This window comes from Macrobrachium rosenbergii, chromosome 42, assembly GCF_040412425.1.
Source record: "Macrobrachium rosenbergii isolate ZJJX-2024 chromosome 42, ASM4041242v1, whole genome shotgun sequence".
NCBI lineage: Eukaryota > Metazoa > Arthropoda > Malacostraca > Decapoda > Palaemonidae > Macrobrachium > Macrobrachium rosenbergii.
In genome coordinates, this window is record NC_089782.1 from 54,625,516 (window position 1) to 54,642,917 (window position 17,402).

The window sequence follows — 17,402 nt, forward strand, 5'->3', positions numbered from 1 at the left end:
GCGCTAACTACGAACAAAAGAGAGAGAGAGAGAGAGAGAGAGAGAGAGAGAGAGAGAGAGAGAGAGAGAGAGAGAGAGAGAGAGAGAGAGAGAGAGAGTTGTCCTTACTTTAAGAGTGAAATTTTTATGAATTATTACAGAGAGAGAGAGAGAGAGAGAGAGAGAGAGAGAGAGAGAGAGAGAGAGAGAGAGAGAGAGAGAGAGAGAGAGAGAGAGAGAGAATCCTTTGACCAGCTAATCAGAAACACTCCCCACTCTTGTCATGTTAAATTGACATGTCTGACAGCTTTGCCTTTGAGCTTCTCTTCAAAGAGTTACAAAAGATGAGGGAAAGATATTTGTTTGTTTAAAATACGTATCACATATGAATTTTGTAATTACACCAGGACATCATCTCCCGTGACAGAATAATAAAAAACACCATGATAATTGGGAGAGCCCCAGACTTGCGACGTCTAGGAGTACTGGAGGTGCTCCTCATCCAGCAAGAGAAACCCTCTCTGAATACGATGCAGGAAGTGCCTCTTCCTTCCTACAAATATAGGAAGGACAATAATACCAAGACCTGCGACCGACACCAGAACGGGTGACACCCCACCCTAGAAACACCAGATTAGACGAGCAATCCTGCTACAAATGGGAACAGACATATGAGAACACCAGGCCGTGACGTCACGCACTGCCCAGTGATGGCATGCCCCTACCCCGCCGGTCAGCGAGACTGCAGCAGTGTGACCTTCATGCTTGAAAAGCTGGCTTGAAGAAAACTTTCACCAGCCAACAGGAGACCAGCACCCTGCCCCAGCCAACCAAAATTCAGCAAGAGGCCTACCCCCTGCTGACCCCTGACTATATATATTGAGCACTGTAGCCATCAATCTACTCCTACCCTCAGCCATGATCATACATTGTAGAAAACTCTACAGATTATGTCCTCCATATTTAAATATATGGATATAAGGAGTCCCTGAATTTTGACTATTTCCCTCCTGAAGATGAATATCATCGGAATGTTACTCGCCTGATGCAGTAGCAGAGAAAAGGCAATAATTAGAAAAAGAGAAGACTCTATACAAATTAAATGCAGCAATTTCATTTAACATTACCTATTGTTATTATTAATTATTATTATTATTTAATCTTATTAATATTTAAAATTAGTACTTATTATTAGGTAAAAAATTTATTTATACAAAAGAAATAAACATATACAGTACACGTGCCATAAAAATTCTCTCACCTCAATAAGAGAGAGAGAGAGAGAGAGAGAGAGAGAGAGAGAGAGAGAGAGAGAGAGAGAGAGAGAGAGAGAGAGAGAAATGACATTTTTATAATAAAATAAAGTTTCATATATACTTACCAAGTAATTGCATAGCTATAGTTTCTACTTTAAACGGCAGCTTAAGAATTGAAAATTCATGGTAGCGCTCTTTTGTCTTGGTGCAGGTAAGTGCCAGCCCACTTTCAGGGATGAATAGGTACAACGAGCTAAAGAGCTCAGTTCGTTTATGCTCTATGTCCATGTGTGGGGAGGAGGGAATGGGCTCTGTATGATACCAAGTAATTTCATAGCTGAATCCCACATTGATAGGTGGTGGGAAGAATGGACATGTGCTACTCCAAAAACATTATAATGAAATGCATTTGAAATACAAAAGAAAAGCTAGCATTATGGTAATGCTTGTTGTAACCTTATGGGGAGAGAGCAAGAGCAGGAAGACAGTGACTCTTGGTCGTTGCTCATCTCAACCAGTAGGGGCATGACCGGTAGTGTCAGGATTGTCCCTACTTCAGTGGGAGCTTTGTGGTCAGGGAGTGCTTCTATGACTCGACAAAGCTTAAACACAACAATTGCCCTTGCCCTGGGTGAAAAATAGACATCGACTAACATGACTATAAAACTAAATTACCTGTACACCATTTAAAAAACATATATTACCCATCCATTAAAAATGAAGACTGGAGGGTATTCCATGTACTACGTACTCCTGGCTTCCCAAAAACTCAACAACCTTAATCAAGGCTAGGAGATAGAGAAATTCCCTAGTGCCACGCCAGCCGTGGAGAACGGACCCAGCGTACTGTAGTCCTCGAACACAGTTTCAATGTCACTTAAATAATAGTTGGCGAAGACAGAGTGACACTTCCAATAAGTCGATTGTATTATGGTAGCTAGAGAGAGAGATTGCGTTAAAAAGCCAACAAAGTGGCTACTGCCACTACTTCATGTGCTTTTACCTTTAGCAACAGTAAATTATTCTCCTGAATTCCCAAGTGAGACTCTACAATAATGTCTCTCAAAAAGAAAGATAGCATTCTTGGAGAGAGGACATAAAGGGTTTTTGACAGAACACCAGAGGTTACGAGAATCCCCTCTGATACTCCTGGGTCTCTCGATGTAAAATCTTAATGACCTCACTAGGCATAATACTCTCTCTTGTTCTGATGATCCTACCAGTTCTGCAAGACTGGACTGAAAAAGAATGAGGCCAAGGGTTAGATTTACTCGTTTTTGGCTAAGAAGCCTAAAAATATATAAGCAAATAGTTGTCTCCTGGAAAACTCAACTTGTTTGTCCAAGGCTTGTAACTCACTGACTCTTTTCACTGTGGCTAAAGCACTAAAGAAAAGAATCTTTCTAGACAGATCCCTAAGGGAGGACATCTGCATAGGTTCAAAGGGCAGGCCTGACAACCAATGTAGGCTTCAAGACACTGGCTGCTGAGACTTCTGCTTCCTGGTGTCAGAAGACTTGACTAAGTCTGAAATGTCCGGGTCTGAGGAAATGTTCACACTTCTATGCTTGAATACCGTGTTCAGTATGGATCTGTGACCCTTTATCATAGACGTTGAAAGGCCTCTCGAAGATCCTGGGTAAAGTAAATTTTGCCTGTTAGTGCTTTGACGAGGAGTCACGTCTACATTTTGCGATAGCATTCGCAACTTCTCTTGAAAATCCTTTCGCTCTAACAATCTTCCTGACAGCTTAAAGACTGTCAGAGTGAAGTGGATGAACCTGACGATATCTGTTGAAGTGAGGTTGTCTGAGATCTTTCCTCTGTGGAAGGAGCTGCGGAAAGTCTGACCGAAGTTCCAGAAGGTCTGAAACCACCTTTTGAAGCCAAAAAGGGAGCTACTTGGATCATCGATGTGTGATGAGAAGTCTTGAGTTTGTTGATCACCTCTCTTACTAGACTGAATGGAGGGAAGGCGTACATTTCCAAGTGTGTGACCAATCCTGAAGTATCACATCCCTTGCCCAAGCCTGAGGGTCCAGTGCCAGAGAGCAATACAGGGGGAGGTGATGGTTCCTGGACGTTGCAAACAAATCTATCAATGGTGTTCCCCACCATTTCAACAGGTCATTGCACACCTGTGGATTCAGCAACCATTCCGTGGGTAGAACCTGTTTGCAACGGCTCAATTCATCCACTAATACGCTTTATCTTGCCCCTGAACACAGTGGGTGAGAATCAGTGTATTGTTGTTGTGCGCCCAAAGAAAGAGATCCCTGGCTAACTCGCACAGTGACATAGAGTGAATGCCTCCTTGGTTTTAGAAAATAAGCCAGAGCCATCGTGTTGTAGGGATGAACTGCAATCACTGTCTCAAGTTACTGCAGCAAAATGTTGAAGAGCCAGGTGAATCGTTTCAGCTTCTCCAGATTTATGTGCAGTTTCCTCTCTTGAAGGGACCACTTCCCTGACACTTCCAATCATCCTAGTGTCGCTCCCCAACCTCGGTCCGATGTGTCGGAGAACAATGAAAGGTTCTGGTTCGGATGAGATAGGGACTTCCATGAGTGGAACCTTCCTTCTACGAGCCACCACTGAAGATCTTTTTTTTTCCTGTGTGATGGGGAATACAAAGGAATCTGAAAGAATCTTCTTGTTCCAACTGGCTTTCAGAAAGAACTGCAAAGGCCTCGCATGCAGTACAGTAATACATCCGATCTTACGATTTACAGTTGTGTGAATTCACAGACACACGAACTTTTCACTGGAACCTAACTAATGGGCATAATTACGATTTTTTCACAGACACACGAAATTCTCAAGAAGCCCTGCAGAAGTGGGTGTTTAATTTTTTTAAGTAATTTACAAGTTTTCATGCTTTTATGTGTAAAATCTGTATGAAAAATGCATTTCATTCTTTATGTGTAAAATCTGTATGAAAAATGCATTTCATGCTTCTATGTGTAAAATTTGTATGAAAAATGCATTTGATGTTTTAATGTGCAAAATCTCTATGAAAAATGCATTTCATGCTTTCATGTCTAAAATCTCTATGAAAAACGCATTTCATGCTTTCATGTGTACAATCTGTATCAAAAATGTATTATTTTTATTTTTGTACATGCATAAATATGATGCAAAGGTAATTTCAGCACATTCACTTAGTGTACTTTTACAAGATGTGATACCCATTTGCAAAGTTACTGCACTTTTCAAAGATGATACCCCTGCAGAAAATGCTTGTTTAATGTTTGAAGTACATTTATAAGTTTTCATGCTTTTAACTGTAAAATCGATATGGAAAATTTATATTTATATTTCTGTACATAAATATTATACAAGTATTATGTCCATTTGCAAAGTCTTTGTCACAAGGACTCTACATGACCTTGAGATGAGGTTGTTCAGTTGCGCTCATTTGATAAAATGAATTCTTTAATGTAATATCAGAGATATAACTAAGAGTTGTATAAGTGCCATTCTTTGAAAATTACTCTGTTCACCTCGAAGAAAAGTGCTGGTGCAATCTGTATGTGCATGTAATTACAGCATCGCTCAGTTGATGTACTTTTACAAGATGTGATACCCTGCATTTTCAAAGATGATACCCTGTAGAAAGTGTGTATAATTTTTAAGTTTTAAGTGTTTTTAGGTGTAAAATCAGAATGGAAAATTTGTATTTATATATTTGCGCATAAATACGATACAAAAGCAGTACAGTTACTTTATTACAGTATCTCTCTCTCTCTCTCTCTCTCTCTCTCTCTCTCATTTAAAAGTTAGCGCTCAAACATACGTTTAAACTTATTATTCTCTGCATGTCATTACCTATACAGTATATAATTTTAAATTGATTGAATTTTACCTGTACTGTACTACCTTCTACTGAACATTATGTACATGTTTTCGATGTTTTATGGAATTGTACTTTTGTTGACTGTGACGTTTTGCCTAATGACGAAAGAAAACGGCTTTTACTCTAAGTGACAAAGAAAACGGCATCCCATGAATCAGGGGTAACATTAGTATACGTGACGCACCTACTGTAAATGCGCTATTATGAAACTGTGCAGTACTCAATTTTTATGTCAACCATTTTACTGTATTCCTTTTTTAAGGGTAATAAGCTAAATTTTAAATAAAATTACGCCAACTTTAGTTCATTTAAAAGTTAGCTTAATACTTTGGGAGAATGATTAGGGTCATATTCAGTACTTAAACTCTGGAAATAAACATTTATTAGCATTTTAAAGACCATGCCAAACTTACAAAAATTCACCTTTGCATCAGGGCTCGAACCTAACCTTGCGTAATTCGAGGTATGACTGTATCCCCAAAAGAACGAACATCTCTATGGAGGAGAGTCCGCAGCAGGCTCATCCAGTCATTGGCCGAGCAGGTCTGAAGACTCAGAAAATGAGACTTCTTCGGGTGCATGATAGTATTCTCTTCTCTAATGGAAAAACCAAAAAAACCTGAGTCCATCTTCATCCCCAAACAGACTATCGTCTGAGAAGGGACTGGTTGGGACTTTTCCTGCCTAACTCCTGTGCTAACTGTGGGGTTCTGAGAAGGTCTTCCGTGCAGTTCTTCTGGGAGAATGATCATAGGAGCCTGTCATCCATATATAAACAAACTTTCACACCCATTAGCCCTGGTGAAGACTTGAGGGGCTGTTGACAACCAGATGCATAGAGCCTGAAATTAGAAAACTTTGTCCTGAGAGCGAATCTCAGGAATTTCCTGGAATCCCGGTGTATTGGGGCATGAAAGTGTCTCTCATGTCTATCGAGACCATCCATTTTCTTGGGAAATTGCAGCAAAAACTGAGCTGTTCGTCTGCATCCTGAACTTCATGGTTTGGATGAAGATGTTCAGACCTCTTACCTCCATGACCCCTCAACCACCGGAGGTTTTGGGGACTAAAAAGAGGCGATTGCAAAATCCCTCCGATGAAAAATCTTCTACCTCTTCTATAGCTCTCTTGTGGAGAAGAACCTACCGACTGCGCCTTTAAGGGGATGGGCACAGGCAACAAAGGTATACTCTCTTTGAAGGGTATCGCATATCCTTCCTTGAGAACCCGTAGTACCAATGGTTCTCTCGATCTGGCTTCCCGCTGTCTCCAGAAGTGTGGGAGTCTGGCACCCACAGGTAGACGGACGACCAAAGTCTCGCTAGAGACTGGTATAAAAGAGGACTTCTTACTTATAGGGCAAACTGATCTGGGATTTGTGCATGAGCGCAAGGAAGCTCTTCCTCTGTTATCTTGAAAGGGCCGTGGCTGGAGAGGAGAGAGAGAGGCCGAGGATTAAATGAAACAGCAGGTGTTTATTTAGACTCCATTGTTCGCTTGGACGACTGCGCAAGCAAGTCTTGAGTAGCCTTTTGCAATTCAGAAGCTACCCGCTCTAATGTCGTTCGAGGAAAAAGGCTGGTACTGTCCAAATGAGCAAAAAGAAGAGCAGATCTCTGGGACGGTGTCACTCCTTTAGTGGTGAAAGAACATCACGTCTCTTTTCTTCAGTATACATGATGAAAAAAGAGCAGCTAACTCCTGTGCCCCATCTTTAATCACCTTGTCCTCACAAGGCAGGACTCCAAGCCAGTCTGCATGTACAAATATAGCAGGAACTCCCAAGGAAGGAGCTTCCCGGGTTGCATAAAATACATACAGGCAATCCCAGGTTAATGGCGATCCAGTTTTCAGCGCTTGTCTAGTGACGAAAATCGGCGCCCAAACATACCTAACAGAGGCACCAATAACCAAAAATCAGCACTTTTTGCTGATAAGCCCCAAAAATCACCGAAAGAGCTGAAAACTGCTGATTTTTGGTTATCATCATACCCTTAGAAACGGAACCCCCGTTGATAACCGGGGACTGCCTGTACCTCCTTTTGGAAAACCGAGAAGATGTCTTCCCACAGATTCTCAGTATCATTCTTGAGCAGATATTGGTGCCCGTGATACATTCTGACTGAAGTTTTATTGTCTGACCTGGTCTCAAATGTTACCAGTCAGAGCTCTGGGAGCCAGTAGGCTGTCTCTTTTTATCCATTCTGGTGTAATGGAGGATCTAGACTACTGATTCAACTCTTTTTGGGCTTAGCTTTTTTATTATCCTGTTCCCATGATCTATGATTTTTTATGAGAATCTTATCTCTGCCCGGGCAGACTGTACAGCCTCTCAGTCCTCTAGTTTAAAGGATAAGAAATTTTACATATCATACCCGATTCCATACTCAAGACACCTGAATTCCTCTTGGGAATCATGGATAGCATCTCTATGCTGACGCTCAGTAGCAAGAAAGCCGTCAAAGGAGTTACAGTACACTCTTGGGGTCATCCTTGATACTGTTCATGATTTCCTCCTGGAATTCTGAAAGTACTGCAAGCGGAATTTTCCCATTAGGGAAGCCTGCATGAACTGATGAGCCAAGGCAGTTGTATTATCACTGCCCGGCAGTATGAGAGTACAACAAGCTGAATTCCCTATTAGGGAAGCCTGCATGAATTGATGGGCCAAGGCAGTTGTATTACCACTGCCTGGCGGTATAAAAAGTACAACATGGTGAATTCCCTATTAGGAAAGCCTGCATGAACTGATGATTGAGTCAAGGTAGTAACATCATCATTGCCTGGCAGTATGGAAAGTACAGCAAGCAGAATTTTCCTATCAGGGAAACCTGTATGCACTGATTGACAAGGTAGTCATATCATCACTGCCTGGCAGTACTGTATATACTGTACTGTAGTCCAGGATATATCATTACCTCCTAAAAGGCACAGATACTTCAGATGGGGTTGGGTGGACCCTGATGACTGCTGGAGGGGAAAGGCAAGATTCTCATTTGGAGTACAGTAATACCTCGAACTTGTGCGATTCAAGTTGCACGAATTCACAGACACAAATTGTTCACTGGAACCTACCCAACGGTCATACACGAGTTTTTCACAGACACGCGAACATTTGCGAAAACTGAGAAACCCAGCAAAAGTGTTTGTTTAATTTTTTTATGTACTGTAATTTATAAGTTTTCAAGCTTTTAGGTGTAAATTAAATAACATTAAATATTATTAAAAGTAATAATTTCTCTCTCTCTCTTTTAGAGAGATGAATTTTATGGTACATGTATACAGGTATGTTGATTTGTATGATAAATAAACTTTTTACCTAATAATAAGTACTAATTTTCAAATAATAAGATTAATAAAATTAAATAATAATAATAATAATAATAATAATAATAATAATAATAATAACAATAATAATAATAATAATAATAATAATAATAATAAAAAAATAAAACTGTAATTACAAAATTCATACTTATTTTGAACAAACAAATTCTTCCCTCATCTTTTATAAGAAGGAGGTGAAGGCAAAAGCTGTCAGACATGTCATTTAACATGACAAGAAGGGTAGTGTTGCTAATCAGTGGTCAAATTTTTCTTGTAATTCTCTCTCTCTCTCTCTCTCTCTCTCTCTCTCTCTCTCTGTGTGTCCGTAATAGTTCATAAAAAATTTCACTCTCTTAAGTAAGGACAACTGTTATCTCTCTCTCTCTCTCTCTCTCTCTCTCTCTCTCTCTCTCTCTCTCTCTCTCTCTCTCTCTCTCTCTCTCTCTCTCGTTTCAAGCTAGCCAACCTATGCATTACAGCACTGTTTCTCTGTATTTCTTTAACTGTACAGTAGATAATTTTGAATTGATCTAATTTTACCTGTACTGTTTACAAACTGTAAATGAGCCGTTCTAAAACATAGAGACATAGAGCATTTCAGAACAAAGAGAAAGTGACAGAATAAAGAAGTTTTTAAAAACAAGGTTGAGAAGACTTCTAAAAATAGATTGGCGGAATGGGGGAGAGAATCACACCATTCATTTCTTTTTTTAAGGGTAATGTATTAAGCTAACTTTTAAATGAAAATACAGTAACTTTAATTTCATTTAACAGTTTAATACTGAATTTCAATCTTTTAGATATCGAGCTGCCAGAATAACTTTCTCTCTCTCTCTCTCTCTCTCCCCATAATAATTCATAAATAATATAACATGATATTTCAAGTAAGGACAATCTCTCTCTCTCTCTCTCTCTCTCTCGTGTTATTCTCTCAGTCTCTGTAATAATTGATAAATAATTTCACTCTCTTAAGTAAGGACAACCCTTATCTCTCTCTCTCTCTCGTTCATAGTTAGCGCTCACACATTTTTACAACTTGTTAATTCTCTGTACGTCTTTACCCATACAGTAGATAGTTTAAACTGATCTAATTTGACCTGTATTGTCTACGAAGTGTAAATGCGCTAGTGTTGCAAATACGTTCTACAACATAGAGACAATACCTAAGAGCTGAATTAGTCAAAATATAAAACACTGTTTGTTCATGAAAAAGCATTTCAGAACGAAGAGAAAGAGATGCAGAATAAAGGAGTTGTTCAAAAGAGGTTGAGACGATTCTAAAAATGGATCGGTTGGAAGGAGAGAGAGAGAGAGAGAGAGAGAGAGAGAGAGAGAGAGAGAGAGAGAGAGAGAGAGAGAGAGAGAAATGCTCCTCAAATCTCAGTTTTTATGTCAACCATTTATTTCTCTTTTTAAGGGTAATGCATTAAGCTAACTTTTAAATGAAATTACAGTAACTTTTAATTTCATTTAAAATTAACTAATAATTTGGGACATGATTAGCATCATATTTAGTGTTTAAACTTTAGAAGTAAGCATTTATTAGCATTTTTAGAGACCATGCCAAACTTACGTGAAAATTCACCCTGCGCGAGGGTTTCTGGAACCTAACCTTGCGCAAGTTCGGAGTATGACTGTATCTCTCTCGTGTAAAGCAGAAGACTGTTCCCTAGACTGTCTGGATTCAGAGGGAAAATTTCAGTGGCTCTATCCACTTCATGTCAGGTATCAGTGACCTCTCTTCCAATGAAAGACTTCATCTCCATTGGAGGAGTTGAGGTGGGAGTTCCTAGCATCCATGGCTTTTGGAGTATTGGCCCCAATGTGGATTCTGCTCGAAGAGGGATGGAAACACACTGCCATAGTTCTGCCAGAACATGTACAGCAGTCTCCTTCTTCCATAGTACTACTATTGAAATCTATAATTTAGAGATAGAGCTTAAAAATTAGCTCTTTCATCATTTAAATTTGGTGCCAAAAGCATGTGGCATATTTCACACATGTCCACTGACCAACCAAAGTCTCCTTTATTCCTTCAGGGGCTGGCTCATGGCAGGTAGTTATGAGCCATTTTACAGGCAAAAAATAGATTGAGGAATTCGCTCTGGAACAAGTAATGTGTTACTCCTGCGTAATAGCCCAGTAGTGATAAAATGAACAAGTGTTTAATAAAAACTACCTAGTGTTAGCTACCTATATAGGCTTGAAACACTTCAAATTAACCCAGGTCTACATGGCCACAAGTACAACTTCATAGTCTGATATAGGAAAACATGATCAATGGGTCACATCCATAAAATAATAGTAATGTATTAAAATATCAACTCACAATCACTACAATAACATTGCCTTAAAGGATTTACTCACCAATGCTTCTCAATTCCATTAAGACAAAATAAAAGGATATCCATACTGTATATTTCTACACATTTGAACCCTATGATTATTCTGTCTATTCCCAAGCCCAAGGTAAAGGTAATGTAAACCCTAGACTATAGGCTACATTAGTTGGTATATAAATAAAATCAATAATTATTGGAATCATCATACCAAAAATGTATAGAATCAGTATCTTTAAGATTTTAAAATGTTTGGCAAAGCTCACCATTGCGAAAGTACTTTTGTAATACCTTAGGAAAATATCAAACATCATGGCAAATTCTCAACACCTGTGACATCACTACAGGCAGTTCCGATTTACCGGCGGGGTTCCGTTCCTGACAGCATGACGATAACCGAAAATAGACGATAATAGCACTGATTCCTGGTTATCGGCGCTGATAATCGGTCATCGGTGCCGATAACCGGTGAACAGCGCCGCTGATAACTGGTAATCAGCGCCGCTGATAACTGGTGATCAGCGCTGATAACCAGTTATCAGCGACGATAACTGGAATCGGTGTCGAAAAATCAGTTATCATTGTTGCTAGACAAGCGCCATAAAACCGGATCGCCAATAACCAATGCTGCCAATAACCGGGAACTGCCTGTATGGGCAGAGTACAGCACTGTAATACCGTTGAAGTAGATCCACATGAATGTATTCCTTTAACACTGGAAAGAACCCCGACATTAACCATGAAACGCCGACCTCTATTTACAAAAAACGTCTCAACGTATGCGGTGGGCGTTCAGTGAGTTAGCGCCGAAGTGGAAAAAAGTTTTTCAAAAATCACAGCATGCTTAGTTTTTAAGATTAACAGTTCATTTTTGGCTCATTTTTGTCATTGCCTGAAGTTTAGTATGCAACCATCAGAAATGGAAAAAATATCATTATCATATATAAATATTGAAATATATGACAGCACAAAAAAATTTTCATATATAATTTTATACAAATTAACGCTGTGAGCAAAACGGTTAAAGCTAACGTTATTTTCTTTTCTTTGAATTGTACACTAAATTGCGATGATTTTGGTATATATAAGAAATTAAACGATCAAAGCAACACAGAAAAATATTATCACAAAATGATGCATGAATTAACGTGCGGATGGTAAAAAAATGTTTTTTTCAAAATTCACCATAAATCGAAATATTGTGCTAGAGACTTCCCGTTTGTTGAAAAAATGAAGCTAATTGATTGACTATTACTAGACTGTAAGTGTTTAGCTTTACAATTGCAGTTTTTGACCATTTCGGTCGAGTTAAAATTGACCAAAGTCATAAGATCTATTTATCGTGATATTTTGAAAATATTTCAAAACTGATAAAAGCTTCTCAACCATGAGTTATTTTCTGTTGTATTGTACATGAAATTGCGCATTTTCATATATAAAACTTTATGTAACGACAATATAATACTGTGCAAAATATTACGACAACGTGACCAAAGAATTTCAGAGATGTTCGGATTGAGTTATCAATGCAGAGATGGGAAAATGTTTTTTTCAAAAATTCACCATAAATCGAAATATTGTGCTAGACTTCCAATTTATTGAAAAATGAAGGTAAACGATTGAATATTACTAGAATGGAAGAGTTTTAGCTTATAATTGCGTTTTCATACCATTTCAGTCGAGTTAAAGTTAACCGGTTCAAATTTTGGCAGTTATCGTGATTTATGTGAAAATATTTCAAAACTGATAAAAGCTACAACCATGAGCCTTTTCTGTTGTATTCTACAAACGAAATTGCGCACATTTTCATATATAAAAGTTTATGTAACGCAATCTGTAAAACGATGCAAACATTATGACAACGCTAAAAGAATTTCTGAGATGTTAACGCCGAAGATTACCGCACAGACGTAAGGAAAAAGTTTTGTTTTTCAGAAATTCACCATAAATCGAAATATTGTCCTCAGACTTCCAGTTTATTGCAAAATGAAGGTACATGATTGAATATTACTAGAATGTTGGCCACCATTTTAGCTTATAATTGCATTTTTTACCATTTTTAAAGTCGAATGTTAAAGTTGACCGGTTGAAATTTTGGCAGTTATCGTGATTTATATGAAATATTTCAAAACTGATAAAAGCTACAACCATGAGTTATTTTCTGTTGTATTCTACATGAAATTGTGCACATTTCCATATATAAAACTTTATGTAACGACTAATATAAAATGAAAACATTACGGCAACGTGATAAAGAATTTCTGGCGTGGGCGTAAGAAAGTTTTTTCTTAAAAATTCTCCATAAATCGAAATATTGTGCTAGAGACTTCCAATTGGTTGCAAAATGAAGGCAAATGATTGAATATTACTAAATGTAAGTTTTAGCTTACAATTGCGTTTTTTACCATTTCAGTCGAGTCGGGTTGACCAAGGTTGAAATTTTGCAGTTATCGTGGTTTATATGAAAATATTCCAAACTGATAAAAAAGCTACAACCATGTGTTTGTATTTTGCTGTATTTTACATGAAATTGCACACATTTTCATATATAAACTTTATGTAACGGCTAATATAGAACAGTGCAAAAATTATGACTGTGAAGAATTTCTGAAATTTTCGCAGAGTTACCATGGGCGTAAGAAAAAAGTTTTTTCAAAATTCACCATAAATCAAAAAATTGTGCTAGAGACTTTCAATTTGTTGCAAAATGAAGGTACATGATTGAATATTACTAGAATGTAAGAGTTTTGCTACAATTGCGTTTTTTCGACCATTTCGGTCGAGTCAAAGTTGACCCGAAGGTTGAAATTTTGTAGTTGACGACGGTGCGTCCACTTGACACAACAGACAATTTTAGCTTGACGTATGATACGCCCACTAGGCGTTTAAGGTTAAGGATAACTGGGGATCTGTTATCACAAAATCTTTAGTCTTATTATAACATACTATAAAGAAATATGATATTTTCATAATAAAATTAAGTTTCATATATACTTAACAAGTAATTACATAGCTATAGTTTCTACTTGCGCGGCAGCCTTTTTTAAAAATCGCGGTAGCGCTTCAATTGTTTTGTGTAGGTGGCTAGCCCTGCCCACTATTGGGAAACACTTGGAATGAATTAGCAAACAATCTCAATTTGTTTGTGCTGTTATGTCCATAAGAGGGGAGGAGGGCGGGCTCTGATTCTGTAATGACTTGGTAAGTATATATGAAACTCAATTTTATCATGAAAATACCATTTTCATATAAGTAACTTACCCAGTAATTACACAGCTGAAACCCACACTGAATGGGGTGGGATACATGGACATATTCTACTCCAAAACATTAAGGTATAGTAATGAATTTGAAACAGAAAAAATCTGCCAGCATTGATACAATGCTTGTTGTTTCACTACCTCGGTAAGACAGCTACTGCAGGAGAATACTGCCTCTGGTTGGTGCTCATCTTAACCTTAGTGGCATGGTGGCTGAGCCATGGGCCGCCTCTACTTAATGGATAGCGGAGCATATACAAGTGCCCTTGCCTTGGGCCGTACCAACATTAAAAACAACCAGACAATGCTAGTCACACCCACACAGAAAAAACCACAACCCAGCCACTGAGACAGGTGGGTACTCCAGGTACATTGTACCCCCGGGCTCCCCAAAACTTGAAACCCTACACCAAGATGAAAAGATAGTAGGAGAAAAAGTGTGTTTCCTATGAATCCTCCCCCAATACCATGCCAGCCACTGATAATGACCCCAAGGTACTGCAATTTTCAAACACTGTTTCAACTTCCTTCAAATAGTAAGACATGAAGATAGATTTGCACTTCCAGTAGGTCAACTGAAGAATGGAAGTGGGAGGCATATGCCTAAAAGCAAAAGAGGTAAAGACTGCTCTGAATCATGAGCTTTCACTTTGAAAGTAGGCAAAATGTCCTCCAGAATCCGAGAGTGCGCCTCAGAAATTAAGTCCCTCAGAAAAAACCACCATGAGCTCTTGGACAGAGGACGAGACAGGTTCTTAACCGAACACCAAAGGTTACTGGATGGCCCTCTGATTTTCTCAGTCCTGCTCAGGTAATACCTCAGGGTTCTAGCGGGAGAAAGAGCTCTTTCTTCTTCCTCAGAGCCAAGGATGTCCATTAAACTCTTAATGGTAAAAGAACGGGGCCAGGGCTTGGACAGGTCCTCGTTCTTGGCTACAAAAATCTACGGACCAAATTGCATCTCCTCAGGAAAATCCTACCTTTTTATTGATGGCTTGGATCTCATTATGCACTTAGCGTAGCCAAAGCCATGAGGAAGAGTCTTACGGGTGAGGTTCCTCAGAGAAGTGGAACGAAGGAGTTCCGAGGGACCTGTCAGCCACTTCAACACTACCTCCAGGTCGTCCTTCTTCTGCTTGGACATATCAAAGGACCGTTAAGATCTGAGTTAGACGAAAGATCCAGGCCTCTATGCTTAAAAACTGGGCTCAGCATAGCTCGTTACCCCTTAATGGTGGAGGACGATAAATTCCTGGAGCACCTCATATCAAGGAGGAAATCCACAATTTGTGTTAAAGATGTCTCAGAAGAAGAGACTTTGTGTCTCAGACACCATCGGAAAACTGCCCACTTGGCCTGGTAGATGCGGCTAGAAGATTGGCGCCTGCATCTAGCAATAGCCCCTGCAGCTCCTCTTGATGAGCTTTTCCCTCTGACAAGCTTGCTGGCAGTCTGAAGCCTGTCAGAGCAAGAGTATCTTGCTCTTGGTATCTCTTGAAGTGAGGTTGCATCAGTAAACATGGTTTTTGGGGGAGAAGCCTTGGAAAGTCCACCAACAACTGTAGAAGGTCCAGGAACCACTCTTTCAGGGGCCAGAACGGGGCTATGAGGGTCATAGTTATGTTGCGATGACCATGTTGAAGGGCGGAAAGGAGTAAAGATCCAGATCGGACCAATCTTACAGAAGGGCGTCTGTTGCCTATGCCAAATGGTCTGGGGCTGGAGAGCAAAAAAGAGGAAGACAATGGTTCCTTGAGGTGGCAAACAAGCCTAATGTCAGCGTGCCCAATTGTCTCCAAAGGTCCAGACAGACCAGGGGATCCAAGGTCCACTTGGTGGGAAGGACGTGCTTCCGACGGCTCAGCTCATCTGCCAAAACATTTAGTTTACCCTGAATAAACTGAGTGACCAAAGTCACTTGATTTTGATCCGCCCACAGAAGATCTTTTGCTGCCTGGCGGAGAGAACATCTTGCTTTCAGATGTACGTAAAGCTGTGGTATTGTCTGCATGAACTACCACCGTCTTGTTGCAGACCACTGTCGAGAAAAACTGAAGTCCTAAGTGAATCGCTTTCAGCTCTCTGACATTTATGTGAAGGCTTTATTCTTCTGGGGACCACATCCCAGAAATTTCCTGGTTTCCCAGGAGGGCTACCCAACTTAGATCCAAGGCGTCTGAGTAGAAGTCTAGGTTGGGGCTAAGAGGATGAAGGGACTTTCCCTCCGAAAGTCTTTCTTTGGACAGCCACCATTTTTGGTCTGATTAGATCTCCTGGGTTATGGGAAACACATTGGTGTCAGGCTATGTTTTCTGTCCCAGTTGGCCCTGAGGAAGAACTGAAGAACTCTCATATGAAGCTGCCCAGCTTTACAAACATCTCGATGGATGCCAGAGTCCCCTACAGGCTCATCCACTGAAGGGTCAAGCAAGGGCTAGAAAAATTTTGGACCATCTGAAGGCAGCTGGTGATTCTCTTGAGAGACAGAAAAGCCCGAAAAGTCTGAGAGTTGAGAGTCATCCCCAAATAGAGGATCTCTTGCAACAGGGTCAACTGGGACTTCTGAAGGTTGATTAGAATGCCCAGTTCCTACATGAGAAGAATCTGCTTCAAGTCCTTCGTGCATTTCTCCTTTGAAGGGGATCAAAGAAGCCAGTCGTCCAGATATAGACTGATGTTTATGCCTATTAAATGGAGCCATTTTGTTAAGAGGAGCGAGAACTCGAGTGAACACTTGAGGTGCCATAGAGAGGCCGAAGCAAAGAGCCTGAAACTGGAAAACTTTGTCCTGGAAGATGAATCTTAACACTTTTGCATCTTTATAGTTTGAACGCCGCGCCTATCAGAATCCGAGGTGTCTGGGAGCGCTCGACAGTGTGAAAAAATAATTTTTTCAAAAACTCAGCAAAAATGGAAATTTTATGCCAACAACGTTCATTTTGCTGTCATTTTTTTCTCAATGTTTATATTTTATAGTGGAATAGTCAGAATAAGAGTCCCAGCCCTCTAAATACAAAAAATTTGAGTTATTTAATAAAAAAAAAAATCTACTTATTTTTACATTTTCGTTTGTAGACCAAAAACTATGAAAGTCAGGCGAGTGAATTTTTTTTATCAGAAAGCCAACAAAATTCTCCAAATATCAATATATAAAATAATGAAAAACAAATAAAATACAGTTGGTGAAAAAATTTATAGAAATGAGGGTAAGAAACAGAGTGCGCTGCCCAGCGTACAGTGAGAATTAGCGCTTGAAAGTTATTTTTTTTTAAGAGCTTTATCTTGGTTATTTTGCATAGGAATTACTTTGTAAATATGTGAAAATGTAGAGGAAAGGTTGAGGAATACAGTGAGAGTCAAGAAAAATGGTTTTGGTAACGTCAAC

General features: G+C 39.3%; 1 protein-coding gene across 3 annotated transcripts in view; it reads right to left on the reverse strand.

The window, feature by feature from the left end:
- Positions 1-17,402, reverse strand: part of LOC136828436 (zinc finger protein 41-like) — a 142,623-nt gene that overhangs the window by 86,379 nt on the left and 38,842 nt on the right. The gene's annotated exons all lie outside the window — the stretch shown is intronic.